The 23,186-nt window shown below is 41.6% G+C and overlaps 2 pseudogenes; both read right to left on the bottom strand.

The window, feature by feature from the left end:
* Positions 1–602: 602 nt before the first annotated feature.
* LOC119062808 (40S ribosomal protein S2-like) lies at positions 603–1,505 on the bottom strand (annotated as a pseudogene).
* Positions 1,506–20,252: 18,747 nt separating this feature from the next.
* Positions 20,253–20,575, bottom strand: LOC119062811 (COX assembly mitochondrial protein homolog; annotated as a pseudogene).
* Between the last annotated feature and the right edge of the window lie 2,611 nt (positions 20,576–23,186).

Genomic DNA, 23,186 nt, shown 5'->3' with positions numbered 1-23,186 from the left:
TTGGGTTTGTCATATATGGCTTTTATTATATTGAAGTATGTTCCCTCTATTCCCACTCTGCTGAAAGTGTTTATCACATGCATGCTAGATTTTATCAAATGCTTTTTCTGCATCTAATTGATATGATCATGTGGTTTTTATGTGGTGTATGACATTTATTGGTTTGCAGATATTGTACCAACCTTGCATCCCAGTAATAAATCCCACTTGATCATGGTATATGAGATTTTAATTCATTGCTGGATCCAGTTTGCTGATATTTTGTTGAGAATTGTAGCATCTATGTTGATCAGGGATATTGCCTATGCATTTTCTTTCTTTGTCTGGTTTTGAAATTAGGATAATGCTGGCCTCATTGAATGAGCTTTGATGTCATTTTGAATGAGCTTTTCTTGAACTGTTTGGAATAGTTTGAGAAAACTAAGTGCTAGTTCTTTGAAAGTTTGGTAAAATTCACCTGTGAAGCCATCTAGTCCATGACTTTCATTTTTGGGGAGATTTTTTATTACTTCTCCATTTTCACTAGTTATAATCTGTTTATTCAGATTCTCTGATACTTTTTTTAAACAGGCTTAATTCACTTTATTTTCCTTGTACAAAAATTATGTGGTGGCCACACGTGGAGCCTGGGTCCTCTGCACAGAAACTCTAATGCAGGTCTTTACAAGATGGTCAGTGAACTCCTGGTAGGGAGACTTGGTGAACACAGTCTCTTTCCAGAGGTCCGGGGTGAGGTAGCTGTAGGTGCTAGAGACGGCACCAAAGGTGGCCTTGGCAAAGTTGTCCAGGGTGGCAGTGCAGCCCCTGGCTGAGGTGTAGCAGTTGTGGATACCATCAGCAGCCATCAGCAGCAGCTTTTTGGGTGCAGGGTCTGAGACGATACCTGTGCCTCTGGGGCAGAGATTAGGCACACCAGCACAGAGCCACAACACCCAGTCATCTTACAAGGCCCGGTGTGGGGCTTGCCGATCTTATTCCCCCAGGAGCCTTGCCACACAGGGACAATAAAGAGTTTGGCCAGGATGATAGTCCCATGGATGGCAGTGGCTACTTCCTTTGAGCACTTAACACCCAGACCAACATGTCTATTGTAATCCCCAATGGCACAAATGCCTTGAACTGGGTCCTGTGGCCTGTATGTGTCTGATTTTGCACAAGCATAATCTTCAAAACCTCATCCTTAAGGGACACCCCCAAGAAAAAGTCAATGATCTCAGGTTCCTTGATGGGCAGAGAAAAGAGATAGATTTGCTCCAGGGACTTGATTTTCATGTTCTTGACCAGGCAACCGAACTTGGTGATGGGGATCCATTCCTTATCCTTGGCCTTGCCTCTGCCAGCTCCACGGCCTTGACCCCGAACCTGACCCTGATTCAGACTTCAATCCTGGCCACAACCTCAGCCTGGATGCCACTGCCAAATTCTCCTCAGAAACCACTGTGGCCTCCCATTCCAGGACCGCTGGGGCCTCTGGGCCCTTCTGCAGCACCAGCGTCATCCGCCATTTGGTGTTCCTTGGGGAAAAAAAGTTTTTGATTCTTCCTGACTCATTTTTGGAAGACTGTGTGTTTCTAGAAATTTATCCATTTCTTCCAGATTGTCCAATTTATTGGCATATAGTTGTTTGTAATATTTTCTTACAATCTTTTGTATTTCTTTGTTGTCAGTCATTACTTCTCTTTCATTTCTGATTTTATGTATTTGGGTTCCTCTCTCTTTTTTACTGGATGAATCTGGTTAAAGGTTTGTCAACTGGTTTATCTTTTCAAAGATTCAGGTCTTGGATTCACTGATCATTTGTATTGTTCTTTTAGACTCTATTTTGTTTATTTCTGCTCTGATCTTTATTACTGAATTTCCTTCTGTTTACTAACTTTGGGCTTTGTTTGTTGTTACTTGTCCAATTCCTTTAAGTGTAAAGTTAGATTGTTATTTGAGATTTTTATTGTTTCTTGAGGTAGGTCTGTAGTGCTAAGAATTTCCCCCTTGTGACTGCTTTCACTGTAGTCCCACAGATTTTGGGTTGTTACATTCTCATTTATATTTGTTTCCAGGTATCTTTTGATTTCTTCCTTGATGTCATTGTAAACTCATTCATTGTTCAGTAACATGCTATTTAGCCTCCATGTCTTTTTGTGTGTTTTAGTTTGTTTTCTTCTCATTGATTTCTAGTTTCCTAGAATTATGGTTAGAGAAAATCCTTGATATGATTTCAATCTCTTAAATTTATTGAAGCTTGTTTTTTGTCCTAACATGTGTTCTATCCTAGGAAAATATTCCATGTGCACTTGAAAAGAATATGTATTCTGCTGATTTGGGGTAAAATGCTCTGAAAGTATCAGTTAAATCTTTTTGATAAGGTGTGTATTTAAGGCCACCATTTCCTATTGACTTTCTGTTTGGAAGATCTATCCATTAATGTCAATGGGTATTAAAATCCCCTACTATGACTATATTACTGCCAGTCTTTCCCTTTATGTCTAACAAGATTGGCTTTATATATTTAGATGTTCCTATGTTGGGTGCATAAATGTTTACAAGGGTTACATCTTCTTGTTAGATTGCTCCCTTTGTCATTATGTAGTGTCCTTTGTTTCTTACTATAGCTTTTGTTTTAAAGTCTATTTTGTCAGATATAAGTATTGGAACACCAGCTTTTAAAAAATTTTTACTTGTATGAAATATCTTCTTTCATTCCTTTACTTTTAGTCTGTATCTATCTTTCATCCTGTGGTGGAACTTTTATAGACAGCAAACATATGGGTCTTGCTTTCTTATCCATTAGCTACCCTATGTCTTTTTATTGGAGCATTTAAGCCATTTACATTTAAAGTGATGACAGATACATATGTATTGCCATTTTAATCTTTATAACTACATTCTTCTGTTTTTCTCCTCCTCCCTTTCCTCTTCTTCAAGCAGACCCTTTAACATTTTTTGTAATACTAGTTTGGTGGTGGTGGCAAACTTGTTTCATTTTTTTCTTCTATGGGAAGTTCTTTATTTCTCCTTCAATTTTAAATGATAGCCTCAGTAGGTAGAGTAGTCTCAGTTGTAGGTCCTTGCTTTTCACCACTTTGAACATTTTGTGTCCATCCCTTCTGGATGACATATTTTTGATGAGAAAACAGTTAACATTCTTATGGGTGTGTCCTTGTACATAACTAATTATCTTTCTCTCATGGATTTTTAGATTTTCTCTTTGTTTTTAATCTTTACCACTTTAATTATGATGTGTCTTGATGTGGGCCTCTTTGACTTCTTCTTGTTTAGGATTCTTTGCATTTTCTGGACTTGTCCATTTTTTTCCTTGAGTAGGTTAGGGAAGTTTTCTGTTAATATTTCTTCAAACAGGTTCTTGAAGTCCTTTCTCTCATCTCCTTTTGGTACCCTATAATGTGGATGTTGTTACCACTCATGTTGTTCCAAGGGTCCCTTAAACTATTCTCATTAAAAAAAATTTTTCTTTCTTTTTGTTTCTCTGATTGGGTGGTTTTTCTTTTCTACCTTGTATTTCAAATTGCTGATTCGATACTCTACTTAATCCAACCTACTGTTTATTTCTTCTAGTGTGTTTTTGACATCGGATATTGTATTCTTCATTTCTGGCTGGCCCTTTTTGTGTTTTCTATGTCCTTTTACTTTTTTTAAAAAAGATTTTATTTATTATTTTTAGAGAGAGTGGAAGGGAGGGAGAAAGAGAGGGAGAGAATCATCCATTTGAGAGAGAAACATTGACCAGTTGTCTGTCATCCATACCCTGACCAGGAACCAAACCTGCAACCCAGGCATTTGCCCTGACTGGGAGTTGAACCAGTGACCTTTTGCATTGTGGTATGATGCCCAACCAACTGAGCCACACATTTTTTATGGTTTTGTAGTTCTCACTAAGTTTGTTGAGCATCCTTATAGCATTACTTTGAACTCTATATTTTATAAACTGCTTGCCTTCATCTCACTTAGCTCTTTTCTAAATATTTCTCCTGACTTTCATTGGGGTCATGTTTTATTGTCTCCCCATTTGAGCTACATCTTTATGTTTGTTCCTGTGTATTATATAGGTCTTCTTTGACTACCAGTTTTGACTGCCAATGAGGTGGCCTTATACAGTAGGTGTCCTGTGGGACCTAGGGGCATAGTCTCCTTCATTACCTTAGCTGAATACTCTAAGAATGTCCCATGTTTGGGTTGTGGGGGCCTTCCTGTTGTTATTGAGTTTTGATTACTGTTGACCCTTTAGTGCATGAAATTGACCCTCAGATTGTTTGGCTGTGGGGTTCGACCCTGAACATGGTGTGTAAGCTGCTGTACGGGTGCTGACCATAAGAAGTGGAATTTGCCTCAGTGGGGTTTGGTGCCTGCTGAGATCTTCCTTTGGTTATGCTATTTGTGAAACCTTTTGGATCCTGTTTTGATGTTTTCTGAAGAAGACCACTGGGTATGTTGGTTCTGGGTCTCATGGGAGGGACTCTAATGCAGACCATTGTCAGATGCTGTCTGTGCCTGGCCCTTGGCAACAACCAGTTTGGAGCTACAAGCAATCCAAAATGTTTGGGTGCCTCTGCTAGTCTTGGGTGCATTCAGGCAGTACCAAGCTGAACACCAAATTTCCCTTTTCCCCTCACTGTGCCCTGAGCACACTGAGATCTGCCTCTGCCTGTCTTTGCTTAGTGGATGCTTGTTAGGCTCATTCACTGAAAGAGCCTCTGGTGGAGTCAGGAGGATGGGGCCAGTGGATCTTATTTTAGGGGTAAGTGCCAGTCAGGTTCATGGGACAGTGGGTGTAATGGCCCTGCCCCGAAGCCAGACAACCCAGTCACTGATACTTCCTGAGTTATCCTAGCACTTTACATGCTGGTCAAGGCAGCTGACTCTTTGCCAAAGGCCCAAGCTTTTCAAGATGGGGCAATAAAGAGTGCAGAGGATGGGGCAATTGCTTTCCCTCATGCTGATGTCAGAGCGGGAGTGCTCCACAAAAAAAGGATGGCATCTATGCTATGGGCAAATGATTCATCACGGAGATCATGGCAGTTGTCCCCAACTCCCTCCCCAGAGCCACAAACCCCAGACTTTCCTCATGTAACTCTGGTCCACTCTGTTCTCTTTTCACTGGAGCTCAGGATAAATAGCTGTGAATAAATTTTTTTGCATTGCCCCTTAAGAGAGTACCTGTGTCTCCAGGAGACTATGTCTCTACCTAGAGGACAGAAAACTTGCTGCTTTTCACAGACAGATGTTATGTGGGTACCTTTTCCCAGCTGTGGTACTCTGGGCTGGGAAGATTGGCTTGGGGTTTAGTCCCTACATTTCTCAGGAAGAACCCACTCCCCTGCTGCTGAGCTTTCCCTCTGGAACCTCAGCTGCCACTTGGGATAGGAGCCAGCCTTTTTCCTGTCCCTGAGCTTCCTACCAGTCTTGATGTGGCCTCTTTTGTAAATCCTTGGTTATAAGACTTCTCTTCATCTAGTTTTCAGTTGGTTATTCAGGGTGATTGTTTTTTAATTTAGTTGCAATTTCAATTTGGTCCTGGAAAGAGGGGAGTGTAGTTTCCACCTGTTCTGCTACCATCTTGAAAAAATAATTTGGATGTTTTTGAGTGACTAAAATCTACCTTTCAAACACATATTTGTACTTCCCTACATTTTTATCCCAAATATTTAAAATTTTTTTCTCACATTGTCTTTTGAGATGATCATTGCTTTAAAAAATAATAAAAAGTGTATGTTACATAACTGACACTGTGTTGCCATCTTTGAAATTTTTGTCTCTGGTGTTTTTGCAAGCCAGCATTTCCATTGGCTTCAGATGCCCTGATAAGAGGGTTTCTCTTTTTTGGTCGGGGGAGGTGTCTCAAATCCCAGAAAGATGTCGAGTGCTGGGTTGAATCTAAAGGTACATATACTTAATGATCAATATTGTGGAAAAACTCATCCACAGTGGCACCCAAATGTTAAAATCCCCATGGAGAAAAGTAATAAAATCATGCTCCTTATCTGCTTAGGGTCTCAAACTTTCAATAAGAGTGTGTTCTGTTATATCAAAGCCAAGAGATATTGGGAGCAATGATATCCTTGAGAAATGCCTTCAAGTAAGATCAACAAATATGGCCTGAGCACCACTATGTACCAACCAGGTGGTGTTCTAGAGCCTGTGAAGGAGAAAAATTATTTTAAGAAGTTCCGAAGTTAGATTTTTGGCTGGGTAGGTGTGTGTGTGTGTGTGTGTGTGTGTGTGTGTGTGTGTGTGTGTGTAAAGAGAGAGAGAGAGAACAAACAAGAGCAACAGAAAGAACAGTTTCAAGCCTGGCCATATATTATAATCATCTAGTGGAGCTTCTAAAAACTATTGGTCCCAGTGCCTCACATCCCAGATTTCTGACTTAATTGACTTGGAGTGGACCTCAGGTATGACAATGTTTTTAAAACTTTTGTAGGTGATTCTACTGTGCAGTAGTGATGAATCACTAAGCTAATTAGAGTCCAAAATATTTACCTTGAATTGCATTGAGATGTAGAAGTATGTGATTACAAATTGCATTGTGCAAGTCTCATATTGCAGATATCAATTTACTTTGCTATTGGAGGGAAAAGTGAACAATAAAAATGTTTTTTTTCTGATATATCTGGATAAAGCCACCTACTGTCTCTCTGGATTTGACTGCATACCCTGGGGCTGCAGTTAAAACTGGACCAAGCAGTGCAGAACTCAACCCCCAGCAGTCTGGCATAATGTGGATGGTCCTGACTCTCACGGTGTGGCATCCTGCCATTCTTTTCAGGGTTTTTCTTCCTGCTTTTTTATATAAAATGAGTATTAACTTCTTTCTCTCTCTGTTTCTGAAGACAAACCTGTTCAGAGTTTCAAACAACACAGGCAGGACACTACTTCCAAAATTGGTCTCAAGCTCACTTTTCTCTACTCTTGGAGAGTCACTATCTATGGATCTGAGGAAATAAAATGTGTAACTTCGTTTAATCAAGTGTTTTCCAAGCTTATTTGCATTTAAGGTAGTGAAGTGAGATGTTCCACAGACCTGACCTTGCATCTTAAATGAAGCACTTACCAGCTTCCCAAAAACTTTCAGTGCTTCTCAGTTATGGTATTTATGCCCCAGTGAATCCCATCTCATGCTGAACTAGAGCTGACCTGTGCGACAATGTAATACCCTGTGAGTTATAGAGCATACCTTCGAGGCTAGTTAATAAAGGGGTTGTAGCTTCCATTTTGCTTTCTTGAGTCACTCACTGTGCAGGAAGCCAGCTGCCATGTTGTGAGGACATTCAAGCAGCTCTGTGAAGAGGTGTACATGGTAAGAAATGGAGGCCTCCCACCTACAACCAGCACCTGCTTGTGGGTGAGCCACCTTGGAAGCAGATTCTCCATCACATTCAAGCCTCCAGCTGACAGTAGCCCTGACTGACATCTTGACTACAACCTCATGAGAGTCTCTGAGCCACAAGTGCCAGCTCAGCTGCTCCAGAATTCCTAACTCACAAAAACTGTGTGAGAGAGACTGGTCCTTATATGACCATGGTTCAGAGCCACAAGACAACTTGGTTCTTAGCCTTGGAGGCTCCATCTTGTCAGGTAAGGATAGGTGGAGATCACAGGTGGTGGTGATGTCTTAGAACTTTAGGAAACTTACTACTCAAATACTATAGTTCCCTCTTCCTTAAAAGTTCTCAACTCTCTCTATTTGTGTCTGTCCTCATAGTTACCATTGTAGACCAGGTCATCATCTCTTGCCTGAACTATCAAATGGCTTCTTTCTAAGTGGTCACCTAGCTTCTGGGATTGTCCCCCTCTCCCTACAATCATGTCCTGATCTTGTAGGTCAAATAATCTTTTTAATGTTTAAATTTTTCTTATGTCTTGCCCTTGTCAGTGTGACTTAGTGGGTTGAGCACTGGCTTGTGAACTGAAAGGTCACTGCTTTGATTCCCAGTCATGGCATATGCCTAAGTTGCAGGCCAGGTCCCTGGTGGGAGGCATGCGAGAGGCAACGAATCGATGTTTCTATCCCCTCTTTACTCCTTCCTTTTCCCCCTTCTTGGAAATGAATAAGTAAAATCAAAACAAATAAATAAATACATTTTATTACACCACTACTATGCTCCAAACTCTTTAACATAATTTGTAAGACCTTAAAAGACTTGGTTCCTATCTTCCATATTCCACCTCCCCACACATATCTATTTGCACTTCTCAGATATGTTCATTTCTTTTTAGTCACCTGAGCTTTGCACATAATTTTCTCTCTGGTTCAGGTTGTATAATGTTCAGTGCCTGAAGTTTCCCCCAAATTCCACCATCATCAAAAACATACAGCTCTCTCATCCCAGTTCTCTCATTTGCTGTGGTTGCATAAAATATCACCATTTGACTGGAAGAGACACCCAAGACTTTAATATGCTTTTTCTCCTATTAGATGACAAATAACTGGCATGGGGCAAGTGGGTATGGGTTGGAGAGTTACATACGAGTATGATTTCTAGACATCAAAGACCCTATTGTCCACATGATTCCCCAAATCATTTCAATTGACTAGAAATGAGGGCAGATTGAGGTTGTGGGGTGAGAGCAGTTAGCAGTGGATGGAAGAAGATCAGGTTAGAATTCTAAGATCCAGGGGCCAACACATGGAATTCCTGTTGGATTGAACCCTGCTTATGAACTCCAAGCAAAGAGAGACAATTGCCAACTGGTTATTTCTACTTTCATGTTCTATGGACACCTCCAACTCCAAATGCTCATAACTGAACTCATCATGGGCTCTCCCACACTTCTCCTCTTTGGGCATTTCCTATCCTAAATTAGCAGAGCCATTAACCACCCAGTCCCTGAGCTAGAACACCTGGGTGCTACTCTGTGCCCACCTCTAAACCTCTGTTACAATCATTCATGATGCCTTGTACATTCAGCATGTTAAATATTTCTTCCTGGTTATTCTTCCCTTTTTCATTCATGCTGCTCCTCCTTGCTTCTGATGATCCTATTTTTTTCTCATGGACTATCACTGCTTGAGTTTCCCAAGAGTTTCTCTTCTTCCCACTGTGTCTTTCTCCATATATTCCCCTAACAGTCTTTGAAAAATGTATATCTCTCCTCCTGATTAAAATTCCTCAATGATTTTTTTCATCTATAAGATTGAGTTAGATCTTTGCCATTGCACACAGGGACCTTGATGAAGGGCCCCTGCCTTCCTCTGCTGCCTCACCTTTGACTTGAACAGCAGTCGTATCCTACAATCTAGCCATGAGGAACTCTACACCCTATTCTGCTGTTCCTGGATCAGGCTGTGAGGTTTTCTTTTTTCAATTTTTATTATTTTTTAAATTTTTAAGTATATTTTATTGATTATGCTATAGGCTCTGAGATTTAATTCTTGCTTCACACCTTTCTCATACTTCTGCCTGGAAAATCCTCTTTCTTTCTTTTGGTTTTTTGAAAGTTCTTTCTTACTAGGTGTTCTACCCACTCCACAAACACCCTGTCAAAGGCACCTTTAAGTCCTGAAATAAAATCCTGAAGTATATTTTAAGACACAGTGCAAGCATCAGAGGCTTGTGAAAGCCTTTTTCAACCACCACTCCTGTCCTCTCCTCTTTAGATAAGCATTTGCATGGTGGGTATCCCCCATTTCAGCAGTGACTGATTGGGGGAGGGTGTGTGAGGGGTAGAGTTTGAGTCTGTTAGCCATGGTATGAAAGATTTGCTCAGTGGGAAACGTCACTGAGGGGGAAGGTGATCCAGAATTACTCTACTGTGGATTTGGCACCAAAGCTTTGGCCCTCGGCTTACACGAAACCAAGTCAGGCTGGAGGAGATGAGGCCACTGGCTGGAAGAAATTAGTCTGTGGGACAACAAAGGATGGAAGACATCCTCTCTGGCACCCCAAGCCCTCCATGCTTCTTGTTCTGGTGTCTGTGGAAATCTCAATGCCCATGTATGTACATGTCTTGGGGAGGGGAGGAAGGGGGAAAAACAGCAGAGGAAAAGGGAGAAAGGACACTGATTTCTGAGCATTTGCATCCATATGCTTGGAGGAGATATCCTTCACAGGGGGAAGGAAGGGCCAGGACTCCGAGTGGCTAAGGGGGAGGGAGACTGTCACTCTGTTTAAAAACTCTTTACCAGGTGACTTGACATTAAGGTCTGCACCACCTTGCACTGCTAATACAGGTTCCAACTTCCAGGTTGACCTGGAAAAGCAAAGGTGTGTGTGTGTGTATGTGGGCATATCTGTGCTTCTGCCTCTGGCTGCTTACCCGAACAGTATGACCACAGAAGCCCATTTCTCCACATCAGATACCCCTACCTTGCAAATGGGAGAAAATTGGGCATAAAAAAGGAAACCTTCAGTGTGTGATGCTGCTGCTGGCTTGGAGGGGCTCCAGCATGGGCTGTTGGCTGGGCTGCCTTTGCTTTACTCTGCTGGGACTTACTTGCTCATGCAGCAAGAGTGGTGCTTTCCTAAGCACCACGTTTTTATTTAACCAATTGAGAAAGAAGTTAACTGCTCTCAGAGCATTTCATATAATTGGAAACATGCATTCTGGCAAAGAGAGATGGAGGAATTCTTGGTACAACTCCAGCAAAAAGGCCAATCTATCAACTGAGGGGCCTGACAGAGGCTGACGCACTGGAGCCTGGTGAGTTCATACAGGAGATGGAATGCACTGCTTGGCCATGTGAGCAGGTAACCGGTGAGTGGTGCTGCCAACCTGCACAGGAAGGCAGAAGAGAGCACTCCACAAAGAAAAGAAGGGGAGGACTAAAAATAGGGTCATTTTCCTTAATGTGAGAGCAAACTTTTTTCCAATGAGTAATGTAACACAGACTGGTGACATGTCAACAACTAACAAAGTGCTTATTATTATTCTCAGGTATACAGATGATAGATAAATGTTTTGTCCATACTGTGTGATATGAAGGAAAGAAGATGCATTCCCTCTGCTACTTATTAACATATTTCTTAGCTTCTTTAAGTCTCTTTCCACAGAGACAAACTGGGGACACTGAGACCTATTCATAGAGCTGTCACTCGGTTAAAAATATGTATAAAATAGGCTTAGTGCAGTTACTAGTACCCCATGTTAAAAAAAAAAACCTTGCAATTAACTTGTAATGACTTCTTCCTACTAGTCAACTACTTATAAGATCTTGTTGGCCAGCTAACAAAGAGAGAGAAGTTGCCAGCAGACCAAGCATTGAATATCCTGGGCTATTTTGGTGCCTGTGTGACTCTCAGTTAGTCACACATTATCTGGGCCTCTGGTCTCCCTCTGATGTGGCCCCTGTGATGCTCTGCCTAACCTTAGCCCTCGCCACCCCTGACCTTACTCTCAGAGCTCATGTTGGCCTCCTCTAGATCCTGAACCCCACACCTCCACTCTCTGTGCCTCTCACCCTACCTAAACCAGACTGGTCTCAGCTCCCCATCATAGGAGCGTCTTTATTCACCCCTTCTCTGACTGTTCCCTCCCTGCTTGTAGGAAGCTCCCAGAAATCATTATAATGACCAACTTCTGTTGAAGCAGAAAGTTCCCCAGCTGCAGAGAACTTCCAAGGATAACTTCAGTAAAGGATTTGAGAGTTTCTTAGCGCTCAAAAGCCAGTTTTTGGGACATTCAGGTCTGAATTCTAATTCTTGCTCAATTATCTATCAGCTGTGTGACTTTGGGCAAATCACTTAACTTCTCTGAACTTTAGTGTCCTCAACCATAAAGTAAGAATAATCACAACAATCTCATGGTGGTATTAGGAAGATGTGATTAAGATCTCATACTTGGGAAATGTTTGATAGATGTAACTATAAAAAAAGGATTTGCCTTAGGTATATACTATATGTATTCATACACATATATGTATATAAACATATATACATATATTGGGTTGGCCAAAAAGTCTGCGTAGTTTTTTTCCCCATTAAATAGAAGGCATTTTTCATTTTCACCAATAACTTTATTGATTTGGATACTTTGAGTATATCAAATATTTCCTGTTCTCAATTAATGTTTCAATTGTCAACTTCAACTGGTCTACTCAACCATGGAGCATGGTCCAGTGAGAAATCTCCAGCATGAAACTTCACAAACCACTTTTGACATGCTCGATCAGTGATAGCTCCTTCTTTATACACTGCACACAACTTTCTGTGTGTAAGTTGCATTTTTACCTTTCTTGAAATAATAAAACATAATATGCTAAAATGTTGCTTATTTTCTCTCATTTTCAATATTATAATGGCTACATAAAAATTCACCAATTTTGATGGGTTTTCTTTAAGTGCAGGATGACATGACAGCTGTTATAATACAATCTAATTAAATTGTTTCAAACAAAGTTAAAGACAACTGAGCACTACTAGGGCCATTTTACGGGAAAAAAAATCCAATGGAATTTTTTGGCCAACCCAGTATATAACTTCCACTGCTCCTCAACACCCATCTTTATCCTAAGTGTCAGAGTAATACATACTCTAAAGCCAGGCCACTGTCACTAGCTGTGTGACCCCAGAGAAGCCACTTAATGTAGCAGATTGTCCAGGCACTTGCATGTGGTCTGGGTATAGAGCAGGCACTGACTACAAATTGAGAGACAGAGAGAGGCTGTGCTAGGAGGTGCACGGGCTGAGAAGCAAAAGTCCTGATGGGATTTCACACCTGTCAAGACTGAGCTGTGGGAAAGATGTGCAGGGCCACTGCCCTCCACCTTGTTTCATCTCCAGCTTTTCCCTGAGACTCTGCTTTGGCCACAGCAACCATATGGACTGGAGGAAAGGGGCCTCTCCCACCTGCCACAGACTTTCCACTTCTGAGCTGGAGGCTGCTGCCAAACTGAGGCTGCTTATTTCCTCAGAATCCTCTAGTTCCTGCCATGTGACAGAGACTTCACAGATAACTGCTGGGTCATCTGCAGCCCTGGGGGTCCACAGTGTGCTGTGAAGGGGTTTTCTAACTGGATCAGGCCCTTGGGGCTTTAGTAATCCTGGTCTAAGTTGGATATCAGGACTCTAGTTCTGAGACATGGATGGAATGCTTGCGAATCCAGGCCCTGGAAAATCAGGAATGAGATAAAGTTGAGATGCAGAGACTGGGATCCGGAAAACATCAACTAAGTGAAAGAGAAAGGGTTTCGTGTGTGTAAGGGCCCCACCTGCCAGCACCACATTGGCATTTACATGCATTTGCATTCCATTTATATTTCTGCAGCAACCTTGTGAAGTCAACACTATTAGCAGTCCCATTTTACAGAGAGGAAGTTAAGGCTGAGAGCTTATATGACTTGTCCATGTTCTAGTGTCAGGATTTGAATCTAGGTCTTTCTGACTTCACAGGTGGAGAACAAAACCACTAATCTATATGGGGTGACTGAGAGATGGTCAGTTCTACCAATAGCCTTGTGAGATGTAGGTACCAGTATTCTCGTTTTACTCTGGAGAAAACTGAGACCCAGGCTTTCCCAAAGACTCTCAGCAGGGGTCTGAACCCAGGTGCATCTCACGTCCAACTCTGTGTGAGAACAGTGCCCTCCTTCTTTTCTGCAAGGGATGGGGGGAGAGCTAGCTTATGTTCCCTTGGGACAGAGCAAGCACAAGTGGAATTTTGTGGTCCTTGCATTACTGAAGACTCTTAATTATTTTCAATAGCACTGATCACTCTGTCTATTTAGTAAAAGAAATTTAACACCAAGAGGAAACATAAAATTTATGAGAGATTTGTTTAATCTGGTACCATATGATAAGAGCCATTTCGACTCACTTAAAGTATGAAAAGCATTTTGCATGTAAGTAAACAAAAGTCTGTGAGTCTACTGATAATTACCCAATTGCAAATTTATGATTCCTAGATCTTATTGGATGAAATGTGAAGTATCACAACAAACTTGCAAGATTCTGACACATTAAATGAGGAATGTGAAATATTTATTAAAGCAACAGGCATTGATGAAATAGATAACCTGCGGCCTAATTCTTGAGAATGACTACAACCATCTTGAACAAACACCAGTGTTACTGTCTGCTCTTTTGTGACAGTTATTAGTGTCTGTCACAAGAGACCAGAAAATTTGCATAAAACTCTTAGGAACAGGGGTGGGGAAGTGGGAGCTGGTTAGGAGGGGAGCCAGACCCAGAAGGGGTGTGAAATACCTTACAGGGGTGTCCAACCCTTGGCCTGCAGGCACATACAGCCCAGGATGGCTAGGAATGTGTCCCAACACAAAATAATCAGTTTAGTCAAAATCTTTCTTTGCTCATCACTTTTCATTAGTGTTTGTGTATTTAATGTGTGGCTCAAGACAACTCTTCTTCCAGTGTGGCCCAGAGATGCCAAAAGATTGGATGCCTCTGCTAGAATATCAAGAAGCTATCCTTTTTGTATGTGTGAGCCAGGAGTTTAGAGTCAATATGGGGCAATTTCTCAGGCAAACCTCACAACAGCAGCTCTGAAGGCCCTGGAAAGATGGCTTTCACCAGTGCCCCCTTTTGAGGGTGATGGTGAATGGAGTCATTTATAAGCCTCTGTGGTTTCCATCATTGCACTCCTTCACCATTTAAGATGTGAAATGTTGGATTTTTCTTAGTTAATATTTTTTTTTAGTATGTGTCTTTTAAATAAACTGTGCCTCACCTAGACTAATCCTGGGAAAGTGGATGATAAGGGTTATTGTGAGCAGTGCCTCAAGTTCTTCATATCACCCAGTCATTGGTGTTCCCAGAGTTTGGGGAGTAGGGACCATCGCACCCCCACCCCAACTGTGCTTTCTCCAAATTCCTGACCTGTAGACATGCCACAGACTTTGTGTTTTACACCACAAAGTTTGGGTGGTTTGTTATGTAGCAATAGATAACCAGAACATGGTGGAGTCTACTAAATTTTAGATGCAACAAATAATTCAAGATTTAAAAATAAGAACAACCATGTAACTATGCTGGCTAATACCAGGTAGGCCAAATGCCTTTGCTCAATCTGTCTCACAGGACACCAGTTTGAGACTAACTTAGAGAAATTATAAATGGTAGGCAATAGATTAAAAATGGGACTGAAAGAGAACCAGCAGGGAGGTGGGGATTTTTCCCTAGAGAGGTGGCAGGCACAGTGCTTAATGGGGTATCCAGAATTACAGCAGGTTTTCAGAAAATGAATATTAGATAAGTGAGGGCTCTCATTGAGAGGCCAAAGAAACCTGCCTGATTGGAATACATTGGTTTCTCATGTACTGTACACTAGGCCGTTCAGAATTCAGTCAAGCAAATCACTAATATCTATTTTTAACTTGCAAATTCCACATATTTGCTTCTTACAGGGAACTTCAGTCTGGAGGGTGTCATTTGTTTCTCCTTTGTCTGAGAGCAACCAAATGTTGAGTTTTCCTAGATTTAGCTGTAGGAATACACTGTGCTGGGTAAGATAGAGGAATTTTATAAAGATACAGGGCCATTGCAAATAGACTCCATATAAATAAACCTGTGTGAGGGATATCTAACAAACTCCTACCTGGGCAAGACTTCTGTATCTTATGAGTAGCTTGTTTTTAGTCACCTCTAAGATTTTGGAATTTGTTCATATAAGGGGACAGCACAAAAGAAATCAGGTCATTCTAAAGGGCCAACCCATGCCCTCCCCTGCCCTCACCTCTGTTCTTCCATCTTCAAACTGGTTCTCTGAGAAACTTTACCTATTTCCTCCTGGAATCCTCACTTTCTCCCACAGGGAGGTCCTCCCTCCCCTCCCTCCCATGTGTCTCCCCTGATCGGAGCCATTTAGGCTAGAAGAGCATTCTTGGTCTCTGCTGAAGGATGGAAGACTGATGACAGAGCTGTGTTGGCGGTAGAGAGGAGCCACTGGTGTTTTTGGATGTGTCCTTTCATGTCCAGTTGTCTTTGTAGCTGCAGGTTCACTTATTTTTTCTTTTCTTTTTTTATTATTTTTTATTTCTGGTCATATTTTCCTTTTGTGACTATTAGTTAATGAAAACACCTATCTCAAGAATGAACACTTTATAGGGAAGCTGGCTAGTACCAGCTTAAGCCAGAATGAGTAAGAAAATATTTCCTTTTTTTAAAAATTTTTTATTGATTATGCTATTACAGTTGTTCTATTCCCCCTTTCATTCCCCTCCACTCTACCCCCCATCCCTACCATTACCCCCCCTTTAGTTTATGACCATGTGTCTCAAGTCCTTTAGATTCTATATTTCCCATACTATTCTTGCCCCCCATCTATTTTCTATCTACTGTCTATGCTACTTATTTTCTGTACCTTCTCCCCCCTTCTCCTCCTCCCACTCCCCTGTTGCTAACCCTCCTTGAGATCTTCATTTCTATGTTTCCACTCCTGATCTAGCTGTCCGTTTAGTTTGCTTTTGTTTTAGGTGTGGTTGTTAATAACTGTGAGTTTGTTGTCCTTTCCCTGTTCATGTTTCTTTAACTTCTTTTTCTTAGATAAGTTCCTTTAACATTTCATATAATAAGGGCTTGGTGACGATGAACTCCTTGAATTTGATCTTATCTGAGAAGCACTTTATCTGTCCTTCCATTCTAAATGAAAGCTTTGCTGGATAGAGCAATCTTGGTTGTAGGTCTTTGGATTTCATGACTTGGAATACCTCTTTCCAGCCCCTTCTTGCCTGTAAGGTCTCTTTTGAGAAATCCGCTGACAGTCTGATGGGGACTCCTTTGTAGGTGACTGTCCCCTTAGCTCTTGCTGCTTCTAGGATTCTCTCCTCCATTTTAATTTTGGCTAATGTAATGATGATGTGCCTTGGTGTGTTTCTTCTTGGGTCCAACTTCTTTGGGACTCTCTGAGCTCCCTGGATTTCCTGGAAGTCTGTTGCCTTTGCCAGATTGGGGAAATTCTCCTTTATTATTTGTTCAAATAAGTTTTCCACTGGTGGCTGTGCCTTTCCCCCTTCTGGTACCCCTATAATTCGGATGTTGGAGTGTTTAAAGATGTCCTGGAGGTTCCTAAGACTCTCCTCATTTCTTTGAATTTTTGCTTCTTCACTCTTTTCTGTTTGGCCATTATTTCCTTTCTTCTGGTCCACTCCATTGATTTGAGTCCCAGTTTCCTTTTCATTGCTATTGGTTTCCTGTGCAATTCCATTCATTTCAATTAGTTTCGCCATCATATATTTGTCTAATCTGTGGCTATAATCAACCAGTTCTGTGAGGATCCTTATCACCAGCATTTTAAACTGTGCATCTGAGAGTTTTGCTATTTGTTCATCGCTTAGATTTATAGGCTCTGGGGCTTTGAGACCTTCTTGAGCCATTTTTGGTCTGTTCATGCCCTTTAAGTGTGATGAGCAGAGCCTTGGACTCCCAGGTCGCTGGGTTGTGACACTGTATGTGGGGGTGTGGTCAGAGCGGGAAAATGGCGGTACTCTCTGCTGTTTCAAGCCGCTGGTTCACCACGGCTGGGCCACTCAGAGTCGCTGGGTTATGACGCTGTATGTGAAGGTGGGGTCAGAGCAGGGAAATGGCGGCGCCCTCCCTGCCGCTTGCCTTGGGGACACCCACTCCCTCGCTTGTCTATCTGCGCACAAACGCGCAACCACAGTCAACCCGCAGCCCTGTTCCCTTGCTGTTTGGTCCGCTCGCTTGGTTGCTCACTCGGTCGCTCACTAGGTCCAACCCTGCGCCTGGATTCCGCACGCCTGAGTCCATCTGACCGAGTTTTCCTGTGCAACCCCGCTCCACCAGCTGATGGTTTCGCCCCTTACCAGTCAGGCTGAAGAATTTGTTGTTAACAGACTTCCGAAAAGTTCAATTTTCTGTGTTCTGGCTGTGTTTTCTGTTGCTAATATTTAGTTGTCTCTAAACTTGGTTGTGTGAGAAGGCATGGCATATCCACCTATGCCTCCATCTTGGCGGAAGTCTAGAAAATGTTTTCTTAATTAACACCTTCCATTTCCCCAGAGCTGTGAGCACCTGTTAGAGTGCAGAAGTGTCTCAGTATGTGGTTTCTATCCTACCCTCCATGGTTTCCATAACAATAAATAAGCCATAGCATCCTTTGGGGTCAGTCTCTATGACATCAGGAAGGGCATCCCACTCACAATTCTAATTCTTGGATTATCCCACACTTCCAAACTCACTTCTTGCTGCTGCTTCCTTCCACCATGTCTTTGTTTTAGCTGGTCCTGCAAACTCGTATGCTCTTGTCCTTGTAATTTTGCTATGCCAACTCCTGACTCTTCTCTCAAATGTGATGAAACATTTCTATTTTCTATACGGAGCTCTGCTAGTAACCTAGTAAAAGAAACTTATAATCTCTGAGGGAGCACTTTGCTATGGAAGCCTTCACTGCTCTCCTTCTACCTCCAAGTATTTCCTGTCTGCTTTCATAGACCTGCCCTGTCTGCCTCCATGGTGCAATGATCAGAGACAAGTTCAAGGGCTTGATGATGAATAGTCATCCCTTCATAGAGGCCTAGAACAAAAATGTCAGAGCCAAGGTAATTGTGTGGGGGAGATTACAGTATGGTTCTAGATGGCCTGGAAGTAGCATGTGGGAAGGGATGGAGTGATGGAGAATCCCAGGAGAATGAATGGAGTGAGAGCAGAGAACACAACTTGTGGTGGCCAACCTGAGAGGGAGAGGACTCTCTCAGGAGATAGGGCTGGACCCCGGCACAGGAACACTGAAGAAACGAGGTGAAGGAGAGGCACCAGGAGGATGCTTTGATCCCACAAGCCCATAACTTGCAAAGTTTTTTGAACCCTAGCTCATACTAAGAGAAACATTTTACTTTACAATTCAGCAAATACACATCCACACCCTATCTGGAAACAAATTTCACAAAACATGAATGCAAAGCCCTGATATTTTCTATTCTACTCTACTCCATACCATTCTTTTCTCATTAAAAAATGCTAGTTGCACTGTCTAAATTAATTTTATGACTATTAACAGGTCACAAGCTACTGTTTGTATGCATGTATGTTTTTTTCCCAACATTTTATTTTGAAAAGGTTAAATACACAGAAACATAAAAGACTAGAACAATGACTATCCATATATTCTTTATCTAGTTAACATTTTGCCATAGATAACATAGATATCTATGCAGAGTCTGTGTGTAAATAACACACACATACATGTATATGTATGTATGTGTATATAGTACAGACACACTTGATTGTTATTATTCATAGTAGTTATATTCTATAAAGTTGCAATGGACACTGAATTAACAAATATTGAATCATTGCTCTTAGGAAGAATATAGGGGTAGTTTCCCATCAGCCTATGGTCATATTTTTATTAACCTTGTTTTATGTGTATTTAGTACAAAAGATATCTTATTTAGTGCATGTTGTTGACCCATTAACATTGAACTCACAGCAAATGGCACTGTAACTCATGCCTGAATGAAGCTTATCTAATATATGGATTTTCTCTGTGAGGCACATCACAGTGTCTTGTGATTAGGAACATGAGTTAACACTTCAACACTTTGCACGGGGCCTTTTTAAACAGCAAAATCTCCAACAAGAACACGAAAATGTGAAAAATGTGGCACTAAGTAGACTGTGAAAGGGACAATTGTTCCTTTATGGCATAAAACAAACAAAACAAGAAAGCAGAGTGTTCCTGGCTGGTGTAGCTCAGTGGATTGAGCGCAGACTGTGAACCAAAGGGTCATGGTTTGATTCCTAGTCAGGGCACGTGCCTGGGTTGCAGGCCAGTTCCCAGCAGGGGATGCATGAGAGGCAACCATACATTGATGTTTCTCTCCCTCTCTTTCTCCTTCCCTTCCCCTCTCTCTAAAAAAAAAAAAAAAAAGCAAGAAGGCAGAGTGTTGTCGTGTTTGACCTACACTGGAAATGTGCTCACTGAGTGCCTGAAATTTTTCACCACTCTGGGCCTGTCTGTAAGCGATCATGAAATACCACATCAATTCTGGGTTATAGATAAATTGTAGCAAGTAGGTAAATTTGCAAATGTGGCATCTGTGAATAATAAGGATTGATGTATGTGTTTTCTAACCTAAAAAACAAGGGTTTTCAGGAACCTCTATAAAGGACACATGGACAATACCAAGCCAGGTAAGATTGAAGGAGGGAGCGGGGGATGGCTGGGGTGGGAGGGGTGGTGGAGGGAAAATGGAGACAATTGTGCTTAAACAACAATAAAAAAATACATCTTTACTTCAGATAAAATTAATATTTCCACAATTTAAGATAAAGCAAACACTTCCTTGAATCCATTATTTTAGGTAATTGTATCATTTGAATATTTGCCTACATGCTTGTTGAAAGCTTCTGTAGTCTTTTCTTGGTAGGAATTCCAGCTTTTCTGAATGTTTCCCTTTCCTTCATGTATTCTATTTTGCATTTTTCCAAGAAAGCAGGATCATTACAGTAAGTATTTAGCCATTTCTTTTAATACAGAATTTTCCTTCCGGTGTTTTTACTACCATAAGGATTCCAGACTCCTTGCAGCATTTGATAAAATCTTGAACTTGCTCAGAACATCTCTCTTGGGCCTTTTCTCTCATTATTTTAGGGATTAGAACATCTTTTTTGACATGTCTGAGATGCTGCTCTGCTGGGTCAAGTGCCATCTTGGCGACAGAGGCTATATGTATTTGTGACAGTGTATACGCTGTATCTCTTCACCCCCGAATGAATCTCTTCAGAGTAAAGCATTCTCCAACATAATTGCATAATATAATCTAATATGCAGTTTTTATCAAACATTTCCAATTTTTCTCAAGACTTGTAAGATCTATTTTTAGGAAACCAGAATTCAATCAAGATTCATCCTTACACTGTGTTTAGTTATGTGTCTTTGTCTCCTTTAATGTAAAACAGTCTCCCACCTCTTTTTTTTTAAATGACACTGACACTTTTGCAAAGTCCAGGCCAGTTGTCTCTTAGAATGCCTCACATTCTAAAAGTGTCTGAGTTCTTCCTCATGATCCGGTCCTGGTGAGACTTTTTGGCAAGATGGCTGCACAGGTGATACTGTGCACTTCTCTTCAAACGCCAGAAGAGGTCATGATACCTGTTTGTGCCTCTACTGGTGAGGCTGAATAGAGTCGTAGGTTAAGAGGATGATGCCCTATAGTTTTAAAAGCACAGTTCTAGGTGACATAGAGGCTGTGCTGTCAGTTGCAAGAGAGGGAGACTGAGGCCCCAAGGAGAGGAGACGGGGCTAGGAATCACAGTTGTGATGAATGGGGCAGATAGGCAAGAAGTCCCAGCCCTGACGAGCCCCCATCTCCCTCTGAGCCTTTAGCTGGCCCAAAGCATAAAAAACACAGTGTCAGTGTCTGGGGGCTGAGTTTTTATTTTCAATGAAATTGGAACAAAGTCCCTTTAGGATAGATATAATTTCTTTTAAGCCTTAGGCTGGAAGTTAGAACTTTCTAAGTAGTTAGGTAGTTGTTACGGATAGTAACAAAAGGCAGAATAGCTAATGCCTGACATAGTGTTTTCTATGCCAGTGCCACTAGATGATTTAATATTTAATATGATTGTGGTCAAATTGAGTTGGAACAGAACAAGCCTGAAGCACTTCTAGCATCACAGCCAAATGGCCAGGAGCCCAAAGTGATATAACCATGGTTTACTCACCAGCCTTGAGAGTAACCTTAGGGGTTGGTTGAACTCTCAGACACCACTTGGTATTTCCTAACAATGATCTGTAATGCATTTGGGAAGCCCATCTGAATTATCCAATTAGGTCATGTTTTCCGAGGGGCCCTAATGCAGAAATCCTGCCAATGACTTTGTCAGAGTGGAGCAGTGCCTTGCCCTTTCACTTTACAAGGCAATTTTGGTCACTTGCTTGTAAAATGAGGTCCACTCTCAGTCATTCATCTGATTCTCACCACAGCCCTGTGCTTCATCCTGGGCTGATGGTACTATTCCCATTTGCCAATGAGAAAGCTGAAGCTCACAGAAGTTCAATGACTTGGGCAAATTTGTAAACAGAATTGAATGTATGCCATGAACCCAGGCCTCGACTGCCCAGTCAGCTGTCCTTCCTACTGTGGCTTTGGGAGTGGCAAGTAATTAATTGTTTAAAAGATGCCACATGAACCATTGCCAGTTTGAGTTTCTAGGTTGGACTCCAGAAGTCCTTGTCTGATCAGAGAGAAGGGCTGTGTGGTTAGACTGGTCTGAAGGCATCCACTAAGGTTCTTTTTTTATTTAAAGATTTTGTTTATTTATTTTTAGAGAGAGGGGAAGGGAGGGTGAAAGACAGGGAGAGAAACATCAATGTGTGGTTGCCTCTCTCGAGCCCCCTACTGGGGACCTGGCCTGCAACTCAGGCATGTGCCCTGACTGGGAATTGAACTGGTGATTGTATGGTTTGCAGGCCAGCACTCAACTCACTGAGCCATACCAGCCAGGGCATCTACTAAGGCCCTTTAATGACTCTCCACAATGTCTGGAGGATTCACTCCACTATCCCACCTAAGGTGATTGATTCCATAGCTAGGAGGTTAATACCACTGGCTTAGAGTTGGACTAAGTTTGGAACACCAGTTCTGCTTCTTACTCATGTATGACCTTCAGGTCATTATTTGACCTTTCTCAGTGTGCAGTCTTCTCATTGTAAAATATGGATAACCCTAGGACCTACCACTAGGTCCTATTATTGATGAAGATTGAGTTATTCGATGAAGAGTACTTGGATCATTGATTAGCTGTTACATAATGTGTTTAGTGGGCACTCAATAAATAGACATTGTGGTGGCACTGGCACTTTTTCATAAATAGTGGCTGCTATTTGCAGATGGTGTCATTGTACATTGCAGGTAGTTTGCGATAGTATTCAGAGGTGCTTCTACATTTCCCTAAGTATAAAAGCTCATGAATTGCACTTATGATGGCTTCCATGAGGTAATTTTTCATCTTGTCATTAATATGCATTGAGGTAAAGTGATAGATCAACAGAGGTAAAAGAAATGCTTCTTGCCCTCCGGGTACTTATATTCTGACTCAGGTAGCAGGTGGAGATACGAGCTGTTAAATTCCACGCATAAGAAGATAGGAGCTAGATAAGATAATGTTGGCTAGCAAAGAGGGTTTGGTACCCTTGGGGTATGGAGAATGAGGGGAAATGATAGTAAGAAGCAGGACAGCAGAACAAAGCCCAGAGCAGGGGTCCTACATTTATATTAAGCAATTCCTACACCCTCCTTACTGACCATTGAAGAAAGA

This window comes from Artibeus jamaicensis, unplaced genomic scaffold (genome assembly GCF_021234435.1).
Source record: "Artibeus jamaicensis isolate MK-2021 breed Jamaican fruit bat unplaced genomic scaffold, CSHL_Jam_final contig_585, whole genome shotgun sequence".
Lineage (NCBI taxonomy): Eukaryota > Metazoa > Chordata > Mammalia > Chiroptera > Phyllostomidae > Artibeus > Artibeus jamaicensis.
Note: the sequence above shows the minus strand (reverse complement) of the source record. Positions and strands in the feature narration are given on the sequence as shown.